The sequence below is a fragment of the Mustela putorius genome, unplaced genomic scaffold, assembly GCF_011764305.1.
Source record: "Mustela putorius furo isolate JIRA1106 unplaced genomic scaffold, ASM1176430v1.1 tig00000179_pilon_pilon_pilon, whole genome shotgun sequence".
NCBI lineage: Eukaryota > Metazoa > Chordata > Mammalia > Carnivora > Mustelidae > Mustela > Mustela putorius.
The window spans coordinates 5,505,246-5,528,203 of NW_025421305.1; positions in this window are offsets into that span (position 1 = coordinate 5,505,246).

Here is a 22,958-nt window from a genome sequence, read left to right on the forward strand (position 1 = left end):
TACCATTTACTGAAGAGACTCTCCTTTCCCTATTGCATAATCTTGGCACCCTTGCAGATCAACTGATTATAAATGTATGGATTTATGTCAGGGTTCCCTATTTTGTCCAGCTACTCCATGTGTCTTTTTTTTGTACCATTACTGTATTGTTTGGGTAACTATAGCTTTGTGGTATCTTTTGAAATGAAGCAGTATGATACCTCCAGCTCTGTTCTTGCTCAAGATCGCTTTGATTATTTGGGGTCTTTTATAGTTCATCTGGAGCTATACGGAATGAGGATTCTTTTTTCTATTTTTATGAAAAATGTTTAATTGGAATTTCGATAGAAATTGCATTGAATCTGTAGATAGCTTCGGGTAGCATGGACATTTTAACATTAATTCTTCCAATTCATAAATGCAGAATATTTTCCCCTTTGTTTCTTCTTCAATTTCTTTCATAATTTTTGATAGTTTCCACTGTATGGCTCTACTTATCCTTGGTTAAATTTATTCTTAAGTATATGATTGTTTTTAATGTTATTGTAAATGAAACTTTTTAAAGTTTTTATTTAAATTCCAGTTAGTTAATACAGTGTAATATTAGTTTCAGGTGTACAATTTAGTGACCCAATGCTTACATACAACACCCAGTTCTCATCAAAGTATAATCTTTAATCCCTATTACCCATTAAACCCATCCCCCACCTGCCTCCCCTCCAGTAATCCTCATTTTGTTTTCTATAAGTTAAGGGTATTTCTTGGTTTGCCTCTCTCTTTATTTTTTCTCTTTGCTCATTTGCTTAGTTTCTTAAATTGCATGTGTGAGTGAAATCATATGGTATTTGTCTTTCTTTGACTTATTTTCTTAACATAATACTCTCTTGTTCTATTCATGTCATTACAAATGGTAAGATGTTATTCTTTTTTATGACTGGGTAATATTCCATTATCTATCTCTCTGTCTATCCATCCCACATTTTCACACATTAATCAGTCAATGGGCATTTGGACTGTTTCCATAATTTGGCTGTTGGAGATAAAGCTGCTATAAACATCATGGTCAAGAATTAGTATTTTTGTTTTCTTTGGGTAAATAGTAGTGCAATTGCTATATTGTAGGGTAGTTCTATTTTTCATTTTTTTAAGGAAACTCCATAATATTTGACTACACCAGTTTGTATTCCCACCAGCAATGCAGGAGAGTTCCCATTTCTTCACATACTCACCACCATCTGATGTTTCTTATGTTGCTGATTTTAGCCATTCTGACAAATGTGAGGTGATATAGCTCACATTTTATTTTTCATTTTATTTTATTGTATTTTATTTTCAGTGTTCCAACATTCATTGTTTATGCACCATACCCAGTGCTCCATGCAGTACGTTCCCTCCATAATATCCACCACCAGGCTTACCCAAGCCCCCACTCCCTCCCCTCCAAAACCCTCACTTTGTTTCTCAGACTCTAGTTTCTCATGGTTTGTCTCCCCCTCCAATTTCCCCCAACTCACTTCTCTGCTCCATCTCCCAATGTCCTCTGTGTTATTCCTTATGCTCCACAAGTAAGTGAAACCATATGATACTTTACCCTCTCTGCTTGACTTATTTCACTCGGCATCATCTCTTCCAGTCCTGCCCATGTTGATAAGAAAGTTGGGTATTCATCCTTTCTGTTGGAAGTATAATATTCCATAGTGTATATGGACCAAATCTTCTTTATCCATTCGTCCATTGAAGGGCATCTTGGTTCTTTCCACAGTTTGGCGACTGGGGCCATTGCTGCTATGAACATTGGGGTACAGATGGCCCTTCTTTTCACTACATCTGTATCTTTAGGGTAAATACCTAGTAGTGCAATTGCAGGATCCTAGGGAAGCTCTATTTTTAATTTTTTAAGGAATCTCCACACCATTTTCCAAAGTGGCTGCACCAATTTGCATTCCCACCAATAGTGTAAGAGGGTTCCCCTTTCTCCACATCCTCTCCAACACATGTTGTTTACTGTCTTGTTAATTTTGGCCATTTTAACTGGTGTAAGGTGGTATCTCAATGTGGTTTCGATTTGAATCTCTCTGATGGCTAATGATAATGAACATTTTTTCATGTTTCTATTAGTTATTTGGAGCGGTGTCTGTTCATGTCTTCTGCCCATTTTTTGATGTGATTATCTGTTTTGTGTGTATTGAGTTTGAGCAATTCTTTATAGATCTTGGATATCAGCCCTTTGTCTATGGTGTCATTTTCAAATATCTTCTCCCATTCTGTGTGTTAGCTTTTTTGTTTTGTTGACTGTTTCCTTTGCTGTGCTCACAACAATTTTGATTGTGTTTCCCTGATGATGAGTGATATTGAGCATCTTTTCATTTGTCTGTCATCCACCTGTATGTCTTATTTGGGAAAATGTCTATTCATCTCTTCTGCTCGTTTTTAAATTACATTTGATATGTCACATTTATTGATTTGCATTTTTGAACCATCATTGCACCAGGAATAAATCCCCCTTGATCATAATATATGATCCATTTAATGTGCTATTAAATTCCACTTACTAATATTTTGTTTATGATTTTTACATCTATGTTCATCACAGATATTGGCCTATAATTTCTTATTGTATCCTGTCTAGTCTTGAAATCACAGTAATGTTGGCCTCATAACATGAGTTTGGAATTTTTTCCTCCCCTTCTACATTTTTGGAAGAACTTGAGAAGAATTAATATTAATGTTCCCTCAAATGTTTGGTAGAATTCACCCATTAAGCCATTTCATCCTAGTGTTTACTTTACTGGGTGTTTTTTTAATAGCCATTGTTCTTTTTTGTTGTGGTTGGGTGTTTATTGATTATTAATTCAATCTCCTTACTTGTTGTTAGTTTGTTTTCTTCACGATTTAGTCTTTGTATGTTGTATGTTTCTAGAAATTTATCCATTTCTACTATGTTATCCAATTTGTTGGCATAATTGGACCATGAGAACCTGTTATGATCTTTTGTATTACTGTGCTATTGGCTATAATGTCCTCCTCTTTCACCTACAATTTTATTTGAGTACTCTTTTTTTTTTTTTTAAAGATTTTATTTATTTATTTGACAGAGAGAAATCACAAGTAGTCGGAGAGGCAGGCAGAGAGAGAGAGAGGGAAGCAGGCTCCCCACTGAGCAGAGAGCCCGATGCGGGACTCGATCCCAGGACCCTGAGATCATGACCTGAGCCGAAGGCAGTGGCTTAACCCACTGAGCCACCCAGGCGCCCTGAGTACTCTTTTTTTTTTTTTTTTCCATAGATTATAGCTGAAGTTTTGTTAATTCCTTTTTAAAAAGCCAGCTCTTTCTATTGTTTTTTTCTATTATTTATTTCATATATTTCTTCAGTAATCTATTATTTCCATTCTGCTGCTAACTTTGAACTTAGATTGTTCTTTTTGTAGTTTCTTGAGGTATAGAGTTAGGTTGTTTATTTGAGGCTCTTTTCTGAATTTGCCATTTATTAAACTTCCCTCTTAGAATGGCTTTTGTTCCATTCCATAGACACCCAAACACATTACATACCATGGTATGTTGTGTTTCCATTTCTATTTGTTTAAATATATAGATATAATTTTTCTTTTCATTCTCTCTCTTTTCTCTTGTGTTATTTTATTTGTTTTGTTTATGACCATACCACTCTGAACATACCACTCTCATCTGATTTTTTCTTTTGATTTCTTCTTTGATCCATTGGTTGTTTGTGAGTGTGCTGTTGTATCCCAGTCAGATGGCAAAGCTGGGAGTTCATTACACTTTCACTTTCCCAAGAGAGAAATGGGGGACTGAGGGATCTTTACTGGCTGAGCTTTGTTGCCATGGGGAAAGAACAATGCAGGTAAAGTAATATTATCCTTCTTACCCTCTTCAATGTGTCTGTTCTTGAGTTGTTGCTGTTGTTGTTCTGGTGGGGTGTTGAGAACTCTCCAATGGTCTGGGCTCCCACACAGGTACTCTAATCCATGGGTGGTTGTCAAAATTGTTTTTTCTGTAGGAGGAATAAAGACTGAAAACTCCACCATCTTGCTGACATCTCTTTAAAGAAACTAAAATTCACCCTTTAAGTTGTTTTCAGCATGATAAAAACAATACTGGGTACAAAGCATCACTCTTATGGACAATATTAGATCCATACAACATAATAAAAAATAATGTAATCTCACAGCTTCATAAGGTTTTTAACTCATTTCCAAGTTCCTATTACTTTACTTATGTTTTTACTGTAGGCAAATTTTATTTTATTGATTTTATGAGTAATTATAATTTAGAACTCTCAATACTTACAAAAAGAATAGACGAGTTTAGTATAAGCCATAACATGAAGTATTCAATTGTGTTCTTATATCTATTAAGAAAATATATAATAGCTTAATGATGTAATAACAATTCAACATCTATTTTAACCTTTTATAATTATTCATTGGATTCCTCAAATATAGAAAACATATTGTTAGTTTTTTACCAAGAAAATAAAGAGCAAGAAATAAAATTCCATCCTCCAGGAATTTGTAGTATATGTAAGAGATAAACAATACATAAGTACACAAATAAATATGTGAAGTATAGGTTTTGAATAAATATAGTGGAATAATAACATTTTACTTCATCCTTTCTTTCAAAGTCATCAAAAGTCACCAAAAGAATAAAAAAGAGAAAATTCATCTTTTGAAGTAAGGCCCCACTCATAGCCTCAAAGGAAATACTAAGTGCCTTGTTTGGAAATGTTTTGAATTTGGGAACAAAGACAGAATTAATCTTGCGAGCTAATACATACCTCTCAGACATTAAGGAGCATCTGTATTTCCCTGGAAGTAAACTACCCACTGAACGGGCTATTCAGTGATCCTACAATTAAAATAACTAAATGTAGTAGCATGGGTGAGCTGCTGTAATAGAGAGAATGTCCCTGTAGATACAGTATTTGATCACACTAAATGGAAAAGAGAGTGAAACAGGAGAAGACAGCTTATTTTCAATATCTATGGTGCATGCTTCTGATAGACTAAAGTGACAAAAATAAGTAGAATGAAGACAAGAAAACAGCAAATACCAGATAATAGTACTGAGTATTTGCTATAGTGGCATTAGAGTAAACCACTGCAATCTCATAAATGCTAAAAACTAGGTGAAAAACATCCCAGTGAATCTCACAGATTGGTGAAAACATGTTTAAAATCACAAACTTGAATCAAAATTATAGACGGTCTGCCTTTTACATAAAGATTCCTTATCATATAGCAATAATTATATAATGGTTGTAACAATTAGAAACAAATTTCCACAGCACCTATGTACATCAAAATGCCAGGGCTTGACCTAGCTTAACGTAGAATCAACACAAAAATCTATGCACAAAGGGAAAAATCAAGCTGGTTTCACCACCATTTATTTATTTATTTATTTATTGTATTTCTTTTTTTAAAATTAAATTAATTTATTTATTTTCAGAAAAGCAGTATTCATTATTTTTTTTTACCACACCCACTGCTCCATGCAATCTGTGCCCTCTTTTCAGTGTAACAGAATTCATTGTTTTTGCACCACACCCAGTGCTCCATGCAATACATGCACTCCTTAATACCCACCACCTGGCTCCCCCAACCTCCCACCCCACGCCCCTTCAAAACCCTCAGATTGTTTTTCAGAGTCCACAGTCTCTCATGGTTCACCTCCCCTTCCAATTTCCCTCAACTCCCTTCTCCTCTCCATCTCCCTATGTCTTCCATGTTATTTGTTATGCTCCACAAATAAGTGAAACCATATGATACTTGACTCTCTCTGCTTGACTTATTTCACTCAGGATAATCTCTTCTAGTCCCATCCATGTTGCTACAAAAGTTGGGTATTCATCTTTCTGATGGAGGCAGGTCCATAGTGTATATGGACCACATCTTTATCCATTCATCCGTTGAAGGGCATCTTGGTTCTTTCCACAGTTTGGCAACCGTGGCCATTGCTGCTATAAACATTGGGGTACAGATGGCCCTTCTTTTCACTACATCTGTATCTTTGGGGTGCCCAGTAGTGCAATTGTAGGCTCATAGGAAAGCTCTGTTTTTAATTTTTTAAGGAATCTCCATACTGTTCTCCAAAGTGGCTGCACCAACTTGCATTCCCACCAACAGTGTTAAGAGGGTTCTCCTTTCTCCACATCCTCTCCAACACACATTGTTTCCTGTCTTGCTGATTTTGGCCATTCTAACTGGTGTAAGGTGGTATCTCAATGTGGTTTTAATCTGAATCTCCCTGATGGCTAGTGATGATGAACATTTTTTCTTGTGTCTGATAGCCATCTGTATGTCTTCATTAGAGAAGTGTCTGTCCATGTCATCTGCCCATTGTTTGATATGATTATCTGTTTTGTGTGTGTTGATTTTGAGAAGTTCTTGATAGATCCTGGATATCAACCTTTTGTCTGTACTGTCACTTGCAAATATCTTCTCCCATTCCATGGATGGCCTCTTTATTTTGTTGACTATTTCCTTTGCTGTGCAGAAGCTTTTGATCTTGATGAAGTCCCCAAAGTTCATTTTCACTTTTTTTTCCTTTGCCTTTGGAGACATATCTTGAAAGAAGTTGCTGTGGTTTATATCTAAGAGGTTACTGCCTATGTTCTCCTCTAGGATTTTGATGAATTCCTGTCTCACATTGAGGTCTTTGATCCATTTCAAGTTTATCTTTGTCTACAGTGTAAGAGAATGGTTGAGTTTCATTCTTCTACATATGGCTGACTGGCTGCCATTTAAAGCTTCTAAGTGTGATGTGGTATTTGGAATGTTCTTAAAAAATGTGAATTAAGTCAAGTTGTCCTCTTTAGAAAGGCAAAAGATAGACATTTCAAAGCATCAGGGAATGTAATGCTATCTTGACAAATCTGCATAACAAATTCCATAACCCCCAAAAGCCACAGTATGAAGACATCTTTGATGATCCAGGCATTAGTGGTTGCAGTGTCAAGATAGGATATGAAATGTCCCAAAGATGTGAAATGTCCCACTTTAATGACTAAGTTTTTAGTTCTATAAGGTTATAATGGCAAATGAGACATTGATTTGAATCAAATAGTGATACAGGGCATTATGCTGCCATCATAGTACTTGGGAATTTACTTATCTAACCAAAATCGGAAGCTATTGAACTATGGTAGAAATTCTTTCTGCCTACCCCTCTACTCATGATCACTTTTATAGAAGTATGTCTTTGATTTTATTCAGTGCTGATGTGTTTAAACATCTCCATGTAGCTTATGACATTTGTTCTGTCTTATCTACCTCGACCTGTGACTAGCTGGCTGAAAATACCTTATTCAAATAATTTCTGAAGTGGATGGAGGTCAATCTCTGTGGTCTTCTTAAGGAGCCATTTTCTTGAGACAGAGCATTTGTAGCTTTAATTGTTCAGCATATAACAGATGGATAAGTACAAATTCTCGTATACAGGTACCTTGACTTCCCTGGCACATGTTACAAGTTTCCATGTTTGCCTTAGCTGTTCTAGACTTAAATCTTTTAACTGTACTGTTGTAACTTGCTGAATCTTCTCAACAAGGTATATCAATACTTCAATAAGTTCCTAAGACAAAAGATAAAAGAAGTCCCTCTGTAACAGGAGGTCACACCTGGCTAGAATACGGTGCCCATTACCTAGTCAAACACTAGGATAGATGATGCTGTGAAAGCATTTTGTAGATGTTATTTACTATCAATTAACTTTAAGTAAAGATTACTTCCCACCCTTCAACTAGGGTAATTCAGTTCCTGGGTTTCAAGTAAAAAATTGAATGTGTGTGCTGGGGTAAGGATTAAAGGGGAAGTTTCCACTCCTAAAAATTATTTAGAAAACCACTGCAGTAAACAGAGTATATTAAAAGGTAAGGCACAGGTCTGTCCAACTAGGAAAGGTCATTTGTATAAATGGCAAGGTCTAAGTGATCATGATCCAGCAAAGAGACTAAGATCCTCTGCAAATCTGGTAGGGTCATGAAAATCCCATGATGCATACTTCTCATTATCACTGGAGATGTTCCAGACTGCCTTCTGTTTCATTCATCTCTTCTGCTTCCCTATTTCTTCTATATCTTATCTTCCTGGCCCTGGAAACACAGTTGCCTCTATATTCATGCTTGTTTCTATATTCCAAGTTTTACCTAAGTCACTTTTATTTGTGAGGAACTATTTTGAATATTTACACCACTACAACTTCAGCATTTATGTTCCACTCCCTTTTATGCACTGTAGATATGAAATGCTTCAAGGGTTCTTTGTTCCAGCCCTTCAGGACCAACTGTCTAAACCTGTTCCCTGACACTTTAAACAACTTACTTCTTTAAAAAATTTTTAAAAAGAATTTTAAATTCTGAACATTTTTCAATTTGTTAGGAGAATGTACATAGCTTTTGGATACATGTTCAACTATCTTAACTACTTGAATTCATTTAATTGTATATTTCCCTTAAGATAATTCCCTTAAGATGTTGCTTAACAAATTGATGTAACTAATTCTTACATTCTTTTAACAGTGAAACATAAAGCCATTTTTTTCTCTTTTTGCTTTATTCATTATAAATCATGTTATTTGAAGTGACTTGGTTATTTGAAGCTGCTATCAGAAAGAATAGTTAATTTTTTCTTGTGCCTGTGATCACAAGTACCTTTCATTGACCACATTTCATAGCCAATTATTCATTGTTTCTGTTTCCTAGGGTTATAACTAATTCACTCAAATATTCTCATGGTCAACTTTTTCTCTTTCATTTTTTGTGTCTGACATACATCTTTAACGACCTTGTATTTTTTGGTTTAGTGTCTTAATATATTTATAAGTCTTATTAATTTTATAGATGTGTCTGATTTACAAAGTACAATTTACTAGCAATAAATCAGACACATACATAAAATTTTTATTGATAATTTATTAACATATGCATTTAGCAATTAAAAGAAATTTAATCACTATATGTATGTTCATCCGTAAAACGATCTCTTCTGCGTGCAAGTGTTGTGTGTGTGTGTGTGTGATGTGTGAGTTTAGATAAATGTTATCTTCATTTTCTTAGGAATCTCTTCAATCTTCATTGATTGGTTTAAATATTTTTCTATGTATACTTCCCTTAGAAATATAAAAGATGTCTTGCTTTCTACTCCCTCAATTGTGATTTTGTTTCTTCCTTTTGAGTATGCCATAAAATGCTAACTTCCCAAAATTGTTAGGTACCTTAAATCTATCCATTGATCTTTAGTTTATATTTTTGTTTTTGCATCTCCTATTAAGTTATGCTGTCTTAGGTTTGCAGGCATAGAATAATAAATTTATTTTATTGTTTTATTTGTAAAAATCCCAGTGTAATATTTGCTGTGCTAGCAAATCCTACAGTTAGTTGAAAATAAAAGCAACAACCACATCTCTAAATTCTAATTTTCCAATGGAATATAGTACATGCTGTTCCCAGTTGGACATTGTAATGTACCAACAATATTAATTTGGAAGTATTCCAAAGGTAGAATTACTCTAGCTCTTTCTTTGGTTTCTGGCTGCCAGATTTCTGTTTACCCCACACTGTACTTCGATTATGTGCACAGATCACTATTGCCATTTTACCATCTGATTGTGTAAAGCATTTCATTCTCTCTGCTGTTATAACTAATCCATCCATGCTTTGTAGCACCAGATGGTAGGCATCCACAGCCAGTCCTAGTTAATCTGCAAACGTTCTCCATGAATGCTCTATTTTTATTAGCATTTGGAAGACAGTAGATCAAGAAATCAACATTGCAGAACCTCACACATAGCCACCTTCAGTTAATACCAAATACGCTGATCAAGAGATTATAATGATGATCAGAAATTCATTTTGACTTGCTATCTTAAAGTTCAAATATTTGAAATCTAGTCCACCAGATTCCAGAGGATACATTTCTGGATACCTACACAAAAGTTTATATAAAAATAAACTATGTAATTTATTTAACAGTATCCCTGTTCATATCAAATGTGCACCTACTGGCTCTCTGAAACACTTGAAATTGTCTCCCCTATTTACCATCAATACTTGTTCTAGATGCCACTTGCTTTCTTATTTACCTCATTTGCTGCTTCAGGTCTCTGTTAATGGTATCCTGATGTTGATGATCTTGAAACCTACACAATTCTGTTGAAGTCGCCTAAATATTTTGCTACTGTTGTTGCTGCCGACTCAAAAGACACAGCAATTACAATAACTTTGAGTAGTTACTAGTATAAATCTATGATCTCTGTGTAGTCCATTAACAAGGCTATCTTCGGTATATCATGTGCCCCTAAAAATGCAGCCCACTCCTTTGACATTATTTTAGTTCAGGTAATAAACATCAAGTTCTGCATACACTTTTTAAAATTGTTTCTTAAATTGTTTTCAATTATTTTCTTGGAAATGTTTTTTTTTTCTTCCTCAAACAATTTATTTCCTATATACATACAGTGATTACTTTTTAATTAATTTATTTTTTTATTAATTTTTTATTTTTTATAAACATATATTTTTATCCCCAGGGGTACAGGTCTGTGAATCACCAGGTTTACACACTTCACAGCACTCACCAAAGCACATACCCTCCCCAATGTCCATAATCTCACCCCCTTCTCCCAAACCCCCCCCAGCAACCCTCAGTTTGTTATTTTTTAAAATACATATTCCCCTCTTCTTTCTGAATGCAGATGTAAGCCACAATGATTTCAGCAGGTTCACACTTCTCAAACCAATTCTCTAAATGCCTGTGTTGCAACTCCTAAAGGTAGAACAAGATACCCCCCAGACTAGGAGGATGCTTTGAAACATAGCTAGCAGAGGTCCCAGGAGTGTAGACTGCTCAAATGCCTCTCTGACTTTAAAGTGATGGCAAAGCCCCACTCCCTTTCCTCAGCAAAGACTGTCTAAATAGAAGTTAGCTACTCTCCAATGACATCTAGGGAAACAATTACAGCAGGCATCATGTATCAAGCTAGGAGGAAGGAAAGAAGGGCCAAAGTATTATTATTTCCTGTGCTCCTTCCACTAATGATGAGTTTCCTGTTCCTTATCCAGATCCTATTTTCTAGATTCTGGAGAGACAGCATCTTTATAATACAGATTCATACCTGTTTTGCCATAGCTGTCTTTGAGCCAGGCGGACTCTTAAAAGCAAGAAAAGTGAGAATGAATCTGGCCCCTTCTTTTCCTTTCTGCTTCAGTGTTTCCCTATCCTACCTCAGACCTCAGGCTGAGCACAAAATTGTCTCCATTTATCTTCAACAAGGAAGAAGAGATTTTAAAGCACAGGGAGTTTCTTAGCTTTGTCTGCATTCCTATAACCTTAACCAGAGCCTGGAGCTTATAGCCCTGGCTTAAGGATTCTGGCCTGAGAACCCAAGCCCTTCCAAGTCCTTAAACTTCTTTATTAAAGCTTTTCAAGCTTTAAAAAATAAACAGCAAGTTATTTTGGTCCAATACTTAAAATCCTTTAGTGATTCCTTTGCTTTATTTACAAGGGAATACAGGATCTCATCTCTGGAAGTCTCCATAGATCCCTACTAAACATTCTTCCTTCATCCTCTTATAATCTGTCCTTATGGATACACACATGTGTTTCTCCCTTTGTGGGTGAACAATGTCTAATGTGCATCCCCTTTGTCACTGCTTGGCAAAAATGCACCTCAACCCGAAGGTGTCAGTTGATGCTTCACTACTCCAGAAAACCTCCCAAGCCAAAGTGATATTTTCTTGCTTTATAGTGTCATAGTCTCTCCACTCTCTTAACTCTCGTCCTATTGTAGTTTATTATAAAATGTCATTTCTGCCACTGAAAATTTAAGTGTTCCTGACAGCAACAGGAATCTCTGTCTTCCTGACTAGAGTATTTCCTATACTTAGCATACAGTTCCTAATGCATATAGTGCTCCCTTCAAAAAATGTTAAATAAAAAAAGTTAAATAAATGAGTTAAATGGATCAATAAATAACTGATTCTGCTTGTTTACTTTATGACAACGTTGTTAACTTCTCATACCTGAATTCTGAATTTGGTATCCAACCTTTCCTGCTTAACTTCTACTGAAACTGCTGTCATGATTGCTGCTAAACCTCCACAGAGGCATGTAATAAAACAGCCCTTGAGTATTTTTTTATCTTATATTTGATCCATTCCCTTCGTCATACACCTCTAACATAAGCTCTAGGTAGATAAGTAAAGTTTGGGCTTAAGATTATTTCATTCTCTATTTCTTCTTAAATTTTATTTCTAATTGCCAAATCAAATCTTCCATAATTTCTATAATAAACAAGCCTAATCATGATACCTTTCTAACAACTGGGGGTGACATTTCAAACTCTAACATTTAGCTATAAATTATATATAGATAAATATCTAATTTTTTAAGCAGTTCAGTCAAAATTTCCTTCCATCTCTTTCTCTACCTATGGAAATCTGATCCTCTCTTTGATGCCACTCTTTTCTTATTGAGATATTTTCTGATCCCCATACCACATCTGTTTTCTACTTCCATGTTCTCCCCCACTCTATAGCTACTGATAAATTTACAAGTACTTTCAGTGCTTCAGAACTGATACACTTTACTAGAACTTACAGTTCTTTGAGAGTAGCAGCAATCTGGTTTCCATTTAATGTCCTATGAAATGCTTGATATAATGTATTGCAAGTTGTTTATTAATGACTTTTTTTTACTTTTTTTTTAATTATAAAAAAATTTTTATAAACATATAATGTATTATTAGCTCCAGGGGTACAGGTCTGTTAATCACCAGGTTTATACCCTTCACAGCACTCACCATAACACATACCCTCCCCAATGTCCATAACCCCACCCCCCTTTCTTAACCCCCCTCCCCCCAGCAACCCTCAGTTTGTTTTGTGAGATTAAGAGTCTCTTATGGTTTGTCTCCCTCCCAATCCCATCTTGTTCCATTTGTTCTTTTCCTATCCCCACGTTGCATCTCCACCTCCTCATATCAGGGAGATCATATGATAGTTGTCTTTCTCTGATTGACTTATTTTGGTAAGCATAATACCCTCTAGTTCCATCCACGTCATCGCAAATGGCAAGATTTCATTTCTTTTGATGGCCACATAGTATTCCATTGTGTACATATACCACTCGTCTTTATCCATTCATCTGTTGATGAACATCTAGGTTCTTTCCATAGTTTAGCTATTGTGGACATTGCTGCTATAAACCTTTGTGTAGGTGCACATGCCGCTTTGGATCACCAGGTTTGTATCTTTAGGGTAAAAACCCAGTAGTGCAATGGCTGGGTCATAGTGGTAGCTCTATTTTCAACTTTTTGAGGAACCTCCATGCTGTTTTCCAGAGTGGCTGCACCAGCTTGCATTCCTACCAACAGTGTAGGAGTAGGAGGGTTCCCCTTTCTCCGAATCCTCACCAGCATCTGTCATTCCCTGAATTGTTAATTTTAGCCATTCTGACTGGTGTGAAGTGGTAGCTCATTGTGGTTTTGATTTGTATTTCCCTGATGCTGAATGATGTGGAGCACTTTTTCATGTGTCTGTTGGCCATCTGGGTGTCTTCTTTGCAGAAATGTCTGTTCATGTCCTCTGCCCATTTCTTGATTGGATTATTTGTTCTTTGGGTGTTGAGTTTGCTGAGCTCTTTATAGATTTTGGATACTAGCCCTTTATCTGATATGTCAATTGCAAATATCTTCTACCATTCTGTCAGTTGTCTTTTGGTTTTGTTAACTGTTTCCATTGCTGTGCAAAAGCTTTTGATCTTGATGAAATCCCAATAGTTCATTTTTGCCCTTGCTTCCCTTGCCTTTGGCGATGTTCCTAGGAAGAAGTTACTGCAGTTGAGGTCAAAGAGGTTGCTGCCTGTGTTCTCTTCAAGGATTTTGATGGATTCCTTTCTCACATTGAGGTCCTTCATCCATTTTTAGTCTATTTTCGTGTGTGGTGTAAGGAAATTGTCCAGTTTCATTTTTCTGCATGTGGCTGTCCAATTTTCCCAGCACCATTTGTTGAAGACGCTGTCTTTTTTCCATTGGACATTCTGTCCTGCTTTGATTGACAATATTTTTTAAGTGGCTAAATGTTCTTAATTATTATAAACCTGGATAATACTCAACGCTTGAATCAAAATGTAGGAAAGTTGATTCTATATACTTAATAGGGGAAATGGAAGAAGTTAAGTTTCATGTTAAATGTTTTTGCAGAGTTCAAGGTTTAAAATACCATCTCAATTCACTTAAGTAATAATGAACCAGAATTAAGTATGCTGTAACCAAAGCAATACAATCTTCCTATAGTCCTGTCATTTTAATAATGATGTCTCAAATTATCTCTGCATAAATTTATTTCATATAAAATTTATTTCATGTAAAAACTTTATCTCATGTAAATAATCAAGTAACATTATTAATTCATACAAACTCACCTTTTAAAAATATTTTATTGGAAAAGTAATATTTTATAAAAGCTAGAAAAATTACAATATATCCTCTTAGCTGCTACTTATGAAGTTCAGTTAGAACTAATAAGAATGATGAGTGTTGTACACAGTTTCAAATACAGGAATCAAGCTGCAGATTACATCTTTTGAAAAGTGGCCAGGTAGGGAGTAATAAGTGATAGATGGTTCTTTTGAGTGCAGTATTTGCAAAGCATGTGGACATTTTTGTTAAGTGGGTATCTAACTTACTTTCGGTATGTGAAAATACCCTTACTTTATAATGTTTGAAATTATATACATTGTTTTTAAAATCTTAAGACCATTTTTCTGAAATAAAATTAAGAAATGTATAAATGTACTATGGTTATTATTTGCTTTATTATGACGATGAGTATAAATTAATAAAATCATAAAACACTTCAAATTATTCTTTTTAATACACAAGGAAAACTTTCACAGGAAGTTTTTTTAATCATTAATATCTTTAGCCATTGGAACCCCTAGTCATTGTCTTCAGATATTTACCTCAAAACAGAAATATAACTTATACCTGAAGCATTAATAAATGGTGTTTTATTAAGTTATCTTGCCAGTTATAAAATAGCAAAAGTGGAAATAATTAGCAACACTAGAAGTATCATTATCATTGAAAGTAACTCAAAGGAGATAAGTATTCTTTTTTATTTATTTTCCTAAAAAAGCTTTCCAAATATTATTTTCCAAACTTTTTTACATACCACGGTGTATCAAATACAATGTTGAGTGTACTAACGAGTTGGAGAAACAAATAGGTAAGGAAGATTAATGTGCATGCTGTGAAAAGCATTCCAGAAATGTTTTGTATGACAAACCGTATAGAATACTCCATTGTCTTTCAAACAATCTATGCATGTATCTCAATAAAGTTACCATTATTTCAAACATTTGGAAACTTGTTTTAAAATTATACTCCAAGCTATGATAAAAAGTCCTATAAGAATCTCTCCCAGTACTATTTAGAAACATCTTTTTGGATTTTTACTCCTGGAATGCTAACTTAGTCTCTAGACTCTGGATTTATGTAATTCCATTGCATATTTTTAATAAAATGTGACCTTATGGATTAAAGTTATTCGCTACTAAAGCTTTAACAAGAAAATATGACAGAGGCTTCACCTCCATTTTCAAAGCAAGTATTCCAAAGTTAGTTGCTACAAAAATGAAAACATAATTAAATTAAGTATTTAGAATTAAAAGCTCCCTACCGCATTGGGGATAATACTTTTTTTTTAATGAGATATTTGGCACATTCTACAGATCAGAATCATATTAGGTTTTTTAGAAATTTTACACTTCTAAGTGTAACTGGCCATTCAATAAAAAAGTAAAAGCACCAAGCGGAAAATTATAAAAAAAAAATCAAGGAGTTTTAAAATTTATACTGCTTATTTTTTTATTAGAAAAATTGAACTGGCAATAAAATTTGTAATAGTCTGCAATCAGGAAGAGAAAGAATTAAGGAAAAATTCTTAAGATAAAACACATATTATCAAAAAATATTCCTAGACGCAAAGGTTGTTTGTACATGTCCTACTTTCTAAATTTAGTTAAGGTAAATTTAGCATTATTTCTCCCATCATCAATTTATTAGCTTCTACTTCTGCTGTTAAATAAATCATGTTTAAACAGGTAACAGTTACTTCTTATGACTACATATATTTAATGGATTAAATATATATTGAGTGCCTCTGTATAAGCAATTATATGTGATACAGGGGCACAGATATTTTAAAGAAATTTGGACTTTTACTATGTAGAGTAGATCATCAAATTAACAATAACATGAGATAAATTATTTAAATGTTTTAAGGAATAAACAAAACAATGTTGTATAATTTTGATAAGATATAAGTCATCAGAGGAATGTACACAAATGTGGCATTTGAGTTGACCTTTTGAATGATGAGAGGTTTGGAAGGAAACATCAGAAGAGAATTGGAGCACAAAGAATGACATAAGTAAAAAATGAGAAGACATTATGGGTAAATAATATGGTGAAGTGGTATGAAATGACACAATACATTGGGCCTCATATCAGTAGGCTTTTGTATCATGCTCTTTGAGAAAGAGATGAGCAGATCTGTTTTAATTAGAATTCCTATTAGCATGAAAGGTTTGTAGGTAAAAGATTAGAAGCAGGAAAATCAACCATTAGCTTTATTTTATCAGTTTGTTTTTTTTTTAGAAGGCATAGTGTACATCTCTTTGTCATATTTATAATTCCACTTTAGTAGACACCACACACATTACACATACACATTTGGAAGAAAATAGTTCTTTGGGGTATGTGTATATAAATTATATATATATATATTATTTATTCACATTTTGATATATATTCAGTAATCAAAGATTCCTTTAGCAATTCAGTCAAAGAAGGATATATATTACTGTGATTTTTTAAACTAATTTTACAAACTACTCACTTGGGTTGTAGAAGCTGGACATTCTCAATGACATCTGCTTTAGTTTTTGTTTTTTTTTTTTAATTTCTTTATCATTTCTCTGGTGAAATAAAGATGCAAATCAGGAAGAAAAGTATGTAATTTGGTAGCAGCTGTATTTCTTCACATTGTTCACAGATGGGATAGAAACAGCAACAGGAAAGCTGATCTGTAGTTTGGTGAGGAAGTCATATACATTTTGAAATTCTTTCTGTGTTTTCTTAAATTGGCATCAGAACTTCTTTTTGAATATTTAAGGCTACAAAATCATCTTGATTTTCAAAATCCCAAATTTAATGATCTATTTCACTTTTTAGGTCAAAATTAGCAAGTTGAATGGATACTTTGTATAATTTCAATGTCTTTAATTTTAAAGCAAATAATGTTCCTTGATTTTACTTTAATAGACATAAAACATTGGGTATATTTAATTGCTATCAAACTGTTTTATTAATTCTGAGTTGGAAAAATGGTAATAGTAGACTGTTCACTCTCTCTTTCATATGAAAGTGTATCTCATCAGACCACCTAACTTGGTTATAATCCTGCCAGCCATTCTTATTCCTTCACACATACCAATTTTCATGTGGGTTATTAATTATTTCAGAAGGATGAGGAGTATCTTAGCAATGGAAAATATGTGACAAATTGTGACAGTAAGTGTTACTGTATCTTGGGATTTTTCTCTTAACTTCCCTCCCCTCTACTTCTTTTAGTCTTTTCTTGACCAACCAGTTGTACATGCTACTCAGTGCTACTTTTTCTCCAGAATTTCAGGTTTTCTAGACAACTCACTTTCCTTACTTCTGCAATTGCTTTTCCCTTTCACCAACTTACAACAGATGCAGGCATGCGCACACACACACACACACACACACGTGGAAGTTAAAAGGACTTAATTAAAAACAATGAGACTATGTGGAGGATGATCAATATGTCGTTTGAGCTCAACCTTACTACCTTGTTTTGTGTTAATATTCAAGTACTTCACAAATGCCAGCTAATTTGGAAAAAATGTGTTTGCCAAAAGTTGCAATATGCTAAAACCTGGTATGCATCAAATAAAATATAATTTAAACTTTAATTCAAAATTTAATATAAATATCAAAATGTATGTATTTCAAAAGAAAATATCAATAAAGTGACTAGATCTAAAACACAAAGTGATTTTAGTAACAATGTTTAATGGCATCATTCCATAGAAAATCTAAGTATATAATTACTTAAACATGTTTAAAGTAAGAGCATTTTGAATCCTTCAATAGATTAAAATTTTCTAATATTTAACATCTAGTAAAACCTGGAGGAAGCTATCATTTCTTTTTTATGGAAACAAAATAGAACTTCTCAGAAAAATACTGTCTAATTCTCCAACTAGCAAGCTACCCAATTCACTGGTATCGGTATCTACGTGATTTACTTATCCTCAACAGAAAACATGTGAGCTCTCTCTTCTCCTATGCATGTTCTTATAGGTTAAAAATAACTGAACATCCTTTGCTATGCCTCCCATTAACATGTAAACTTGTATTTCCCTTCCCTTGATCTGACTGGGTGTAGGAACATACTTAGCTAATAAATCCCAACAGAGTGAAGTTCTGTGCATTTTGAGCTAGGTCATAAGATGCTATGCAGCTTCTGCTGAGCCACTCTTGGTCCCATTTCTTTCAGGTCCTTAAGCCACATGTAAGATCGTTGACTGCTGTGGATTGCTCTGTTGGGTTGGCTATGTGAAGACACTTGGTCAACCATCCCAGCTAAACCCAGCTTTCTAGTCATCCCCGCCAAGGCACCAAATCTGAGACAGAAGTCATTTTAGCCCTCCAGATGAGCTTCTCTGCCAGATAATTAACATCATGTAATTCCTCTCAACAGCTCCTAAAGTTAAGAGAACCAGGCAGCCCAGGACTGCTTCAATTTTCAATTCACAAAACTGTGCGATATAATATACTGTTTCCTATTTTTTTTTTTAAAGATTTTATTTATTTATTTGACAGAGAGAAATTACAAGTACACTGAGAGGCAGGCAGAGAGAGAGAGAGAAGGAAGCAGGCTCCCCGCTGAGCAGAGAGCCCGATGCGGGACTCGATCCCAGGACCCTGAGATCATGACCTGAGCCGAAGGCAGCGGCTTAACCCACTGAGCCACCCAGGCGCCCTACTGTTTCCTATTTTAAATCAGTATATTTGAATTGATATATTGCTACATATTTTATGTAGCGATAGATGGCAAGAACAAAAACTAACAGCTCATGCACTTTATTTCATTTCCTTTAGTATTTTCAGGTGTTCTGTTCCCTCATAACACCTTCACCTTTTAGCATTATCGGTTTTTTTTTTTTTCATTGCTACTGGTTGTCCATTACCATCTAACATGCTGTGATATTTCTCTTCTTTAAAAAAAAATAGTTCTTTTTGGGGGCATCTGGGTGATGCAGTCAGATGACCAACCAACTCGTGATTTCAGCTCAGGTCATGATCTCAGGATCATGAGATCAAGACCCACCTCTCGCTCCACACTTAACAGGGAATCTGTTTGAGATTCTCTTTCCCTCTTCCTTGCCCCTCCCACTCATGCTTTCTTTCTTTCTCAAATAAATAAATAAATCTTAAAAAAAATTAAAAATTATAATTCCTCTTACACACTACGTCCTTTCCCTCTAGTTTCCATTTGCTGTTTTTTATTCCTTCTTCTCATTTCTATTAAAGTTTATACCAAAGTCTTTAAAAAACTACAGACAAATTGTCTTTATTTCCTCACTTTCTATCCCTTTTTTAGTCCACTCCAAATATTCATCAGACTGTCTTATCAAAGATATCTAATATCGTTAAATCTAATAGCTACCTTTTAGTTATGAATTCAAACTCTCGAGTATTTTATACTATCTGTGTAAATATTTCTGTACTTACTGAAATCCTTTCTTTACTGTGTTTCTGAGGAGATACACTATTCTGCTTATATCTTCTTCACTGGCCAATCCTTTTCCGCCTTTTTTTTCTAATTTTTTCTCCTCTCTTTCTGAAAACAAAAATGTTGTGATGTCCCAGACTCTTGTGCATCTCGAGGGATTCCACTCAATCAGAGAATGTCCATTTCCTTAGAAAGAGCAAGATGGCAAAAGAGTGCGGAACTCGTTTCCTGAAGTAGGATGCAAATTGAACTAAGAATGTCAATAGGGAGGAAATGGTGAAGAGTAAAAGAGTAGAGTGTGGAATCATTTTCCAGGAAGGCAGAGAGACTGAAAGGAAATGAGAATCAAAATATGATTGTTGGGAAGAATTGAGGGCCCATTTGAGGTTAATATTCACAAGTTAAATTTGGGTCAGTCAGCATGTGTTTGTTTGTTTTTTAATTTATTTTTTATTTTTATTTATTTTTTTATTTATTTGACAGACAGAGATCACAAGTAGGCAGAGAAGCAGGCAGAGAGAGAGAGGAAGGGAAGCAGGGTCCCCGCCGAGCAGAGAGCCTGATGTGGGGTTCGATCCCAGGACCCTGAGACCATGACCTGAGCCGAAGGCAAAGGCTTAACCCACTGAGCCACTCAGGCACCCCAACATGTGTTTGTTTTTTTAAAGATGCGACCATGAGCTGAGCCAAAGGCACTGAGCCACCCAGGTGCCCCAGCCATCATGTTTTAAAACAAGTTTCACTTACCTTCCCATCTGTGCCTGCATACAGACAGACTGAGGTAAAGCTTCTTTATTTTTACCTAACAATATTTATTTTTTCCTCTACTTTCTTTATCTTTTTCAAGATTTTATTTATTTATTTGAGAGAAAGAGAGCATGAGCAGGGTAAGGAACAAAGAAGAGAGGGAGAAGCAGGTTCCCCACTGAGCAGGGAGCCCGATGCAGGACTTGATCCAGGACCCTGAGATTATGACCTGAGTCAAAGGCAGACGACCAACCAAATAAGCCACCCAGGCACCCCTCCTCTAGTTCCCTTATACTGCACAAGATTGAAATCAGTCAACAAAGTACAATGGGAGGTAGGAGGTAGGATTTTAAAAGCCTATAAATATGGCATGGTATCTCTTCTTTAGTTTTGTGTTTCTTTTTCTCCATACCACCCTTATTGGCACCGATGTCTTCATTTCCTCATGAAGCAATCAGGAAATTAGATTTGGTAGGTAAGCTAATAATAATAATACAGTTGTCACAATGGCAATGGAACACATGTAAATGCTGAACTATTATGTGCTGTGCACTATAAATGAATGCCATCAGTCATTTCCTGGTACTTATAAGTAAACAAAAATAAGTAAAAATCCTCACATTTTTTCCTTCATATTTCAGATTTAACATACCATTTCAAGGTAAAGACTGAGGCACGCATAGATAATATGGAAAATGTCCAAGAAAACTTACTCTAATTCTCATACTAATAATACACTATCTCACAGTTGAAATGTTGTATCCTGTCACAGTTGTAGAGAAATAGTGAAAAAGTTCAATACTGAACTTATTGAAAAGCGTATGTAATAGTTATCAAATATGAATCTCCTTATTAAAATCAATTTCATCTCTACTTTGTAGTTGAGCTCTTCTGTATGAGATATACAATAGCATTATGTATATATAGGTTTCCTTTCAGTTCCCTCTCCTGTCACACACTAGTGTAGCAGGTCAGAGTGACCTGCAATACTAGTGTCCTAAATTACCAGGTATTATGAGATACATGCAAAGTTCCTTTTGGAAAATACTATATGAAATGTTATCTACAGTAGCATAATATACTTAGCGATTCTATGTTCTAAGCTATGCAGAATTTATGAAATAAAGATTTTATATATATACACATATATATATCTCCAAGGGAATAACTACTATATAGTAAGATTAGAGGTTGGTGCCTAGACTTTAAATTGGCCCCGATTATGTGGTTTAATGCTAGCAAATAACATTGCCAAGAAAAGCTGACTGCCAGAGAAGGGCATTTTCAAAGTTACACACCATGAAAATTTTCTTATCAGGAATGATCACAAGAAAACAGTAAGATGGATTTCAATAAATTGTATATTTTTAAATGTTAAGGCAGAAGCAAGAGCCATTTATTTGGATATAGTCATAAAAAGCAGAAAGTTACTTGCTGATTATGAGGTACCATATGCAGGAAAAATAACAACACATAGAGTAGCCATGTCTATTTTTAGTCATCTCTTTAATTAGATAGAGAAGCATTATATGAAAATAGACATATAAGGAAAATTTCATAATTTGTTGAATATTAATAAGATTTAGAACCAGTTACATCTTTATGATCGCCCCAAAAGAAAAATTATTTTAGTAACTGACATGTACTAATCACACACAGCTTGCATGGCAGCCTAGCCCTGTTGCAGTTTTGTTGTTGTTGTTATTATTGTTGTTTTTGGTCCCTGTAAAAAGCAGCAGCTTTGGGGGTCAGGTAAAACAGCTGGGAGTAGCACACCCAAAAGACTGATACATTGCCTCCAAAATCCAAAGTGTTGTGCCTCTTCCTTGGTTTTAGGAGCGACCAGATGCAACAACTTATGCTTCACCTTAGAGGGGATACCCAAAAAACCTCTGACCTCTGGACCCCTAGAAACTTTGGTGAGATGGAAATCCCCTAAATTGGAGTGAGGACATTATTTCCCACCCTTTGACAGACAATGTCTCTCCCATACACCTAGATTAATTGCTACTGAGCACTCACCTGGTCCAATCAGCATAATAGCATTAATGTAATATAACCACCATGGTATCTTGTAAAAAGGAAAAACAACCAAGGTCCTAGCTAAATTATGATGAAGAGCCTGATAGTTGATAAAACCCTGAGATAAGACAGTGCTGTATTGCTGATTTTTCAGCTGAAAGCAAACTATTTCTGGTAGCTTACTAACAGGTATTTTAAAAAATGCCAGATCAATAGCTGCCTCCCAGGTACCAAGGGTGTGTTAATTTGTTCAGGCAATGAAACTATCTGGAATGGCAACTGCAACTTGAATCACCACATGATTGTTAAACTCTTCTGTCATTTTCTGATCCATCCATTTTCTATGCAAGCCAAATA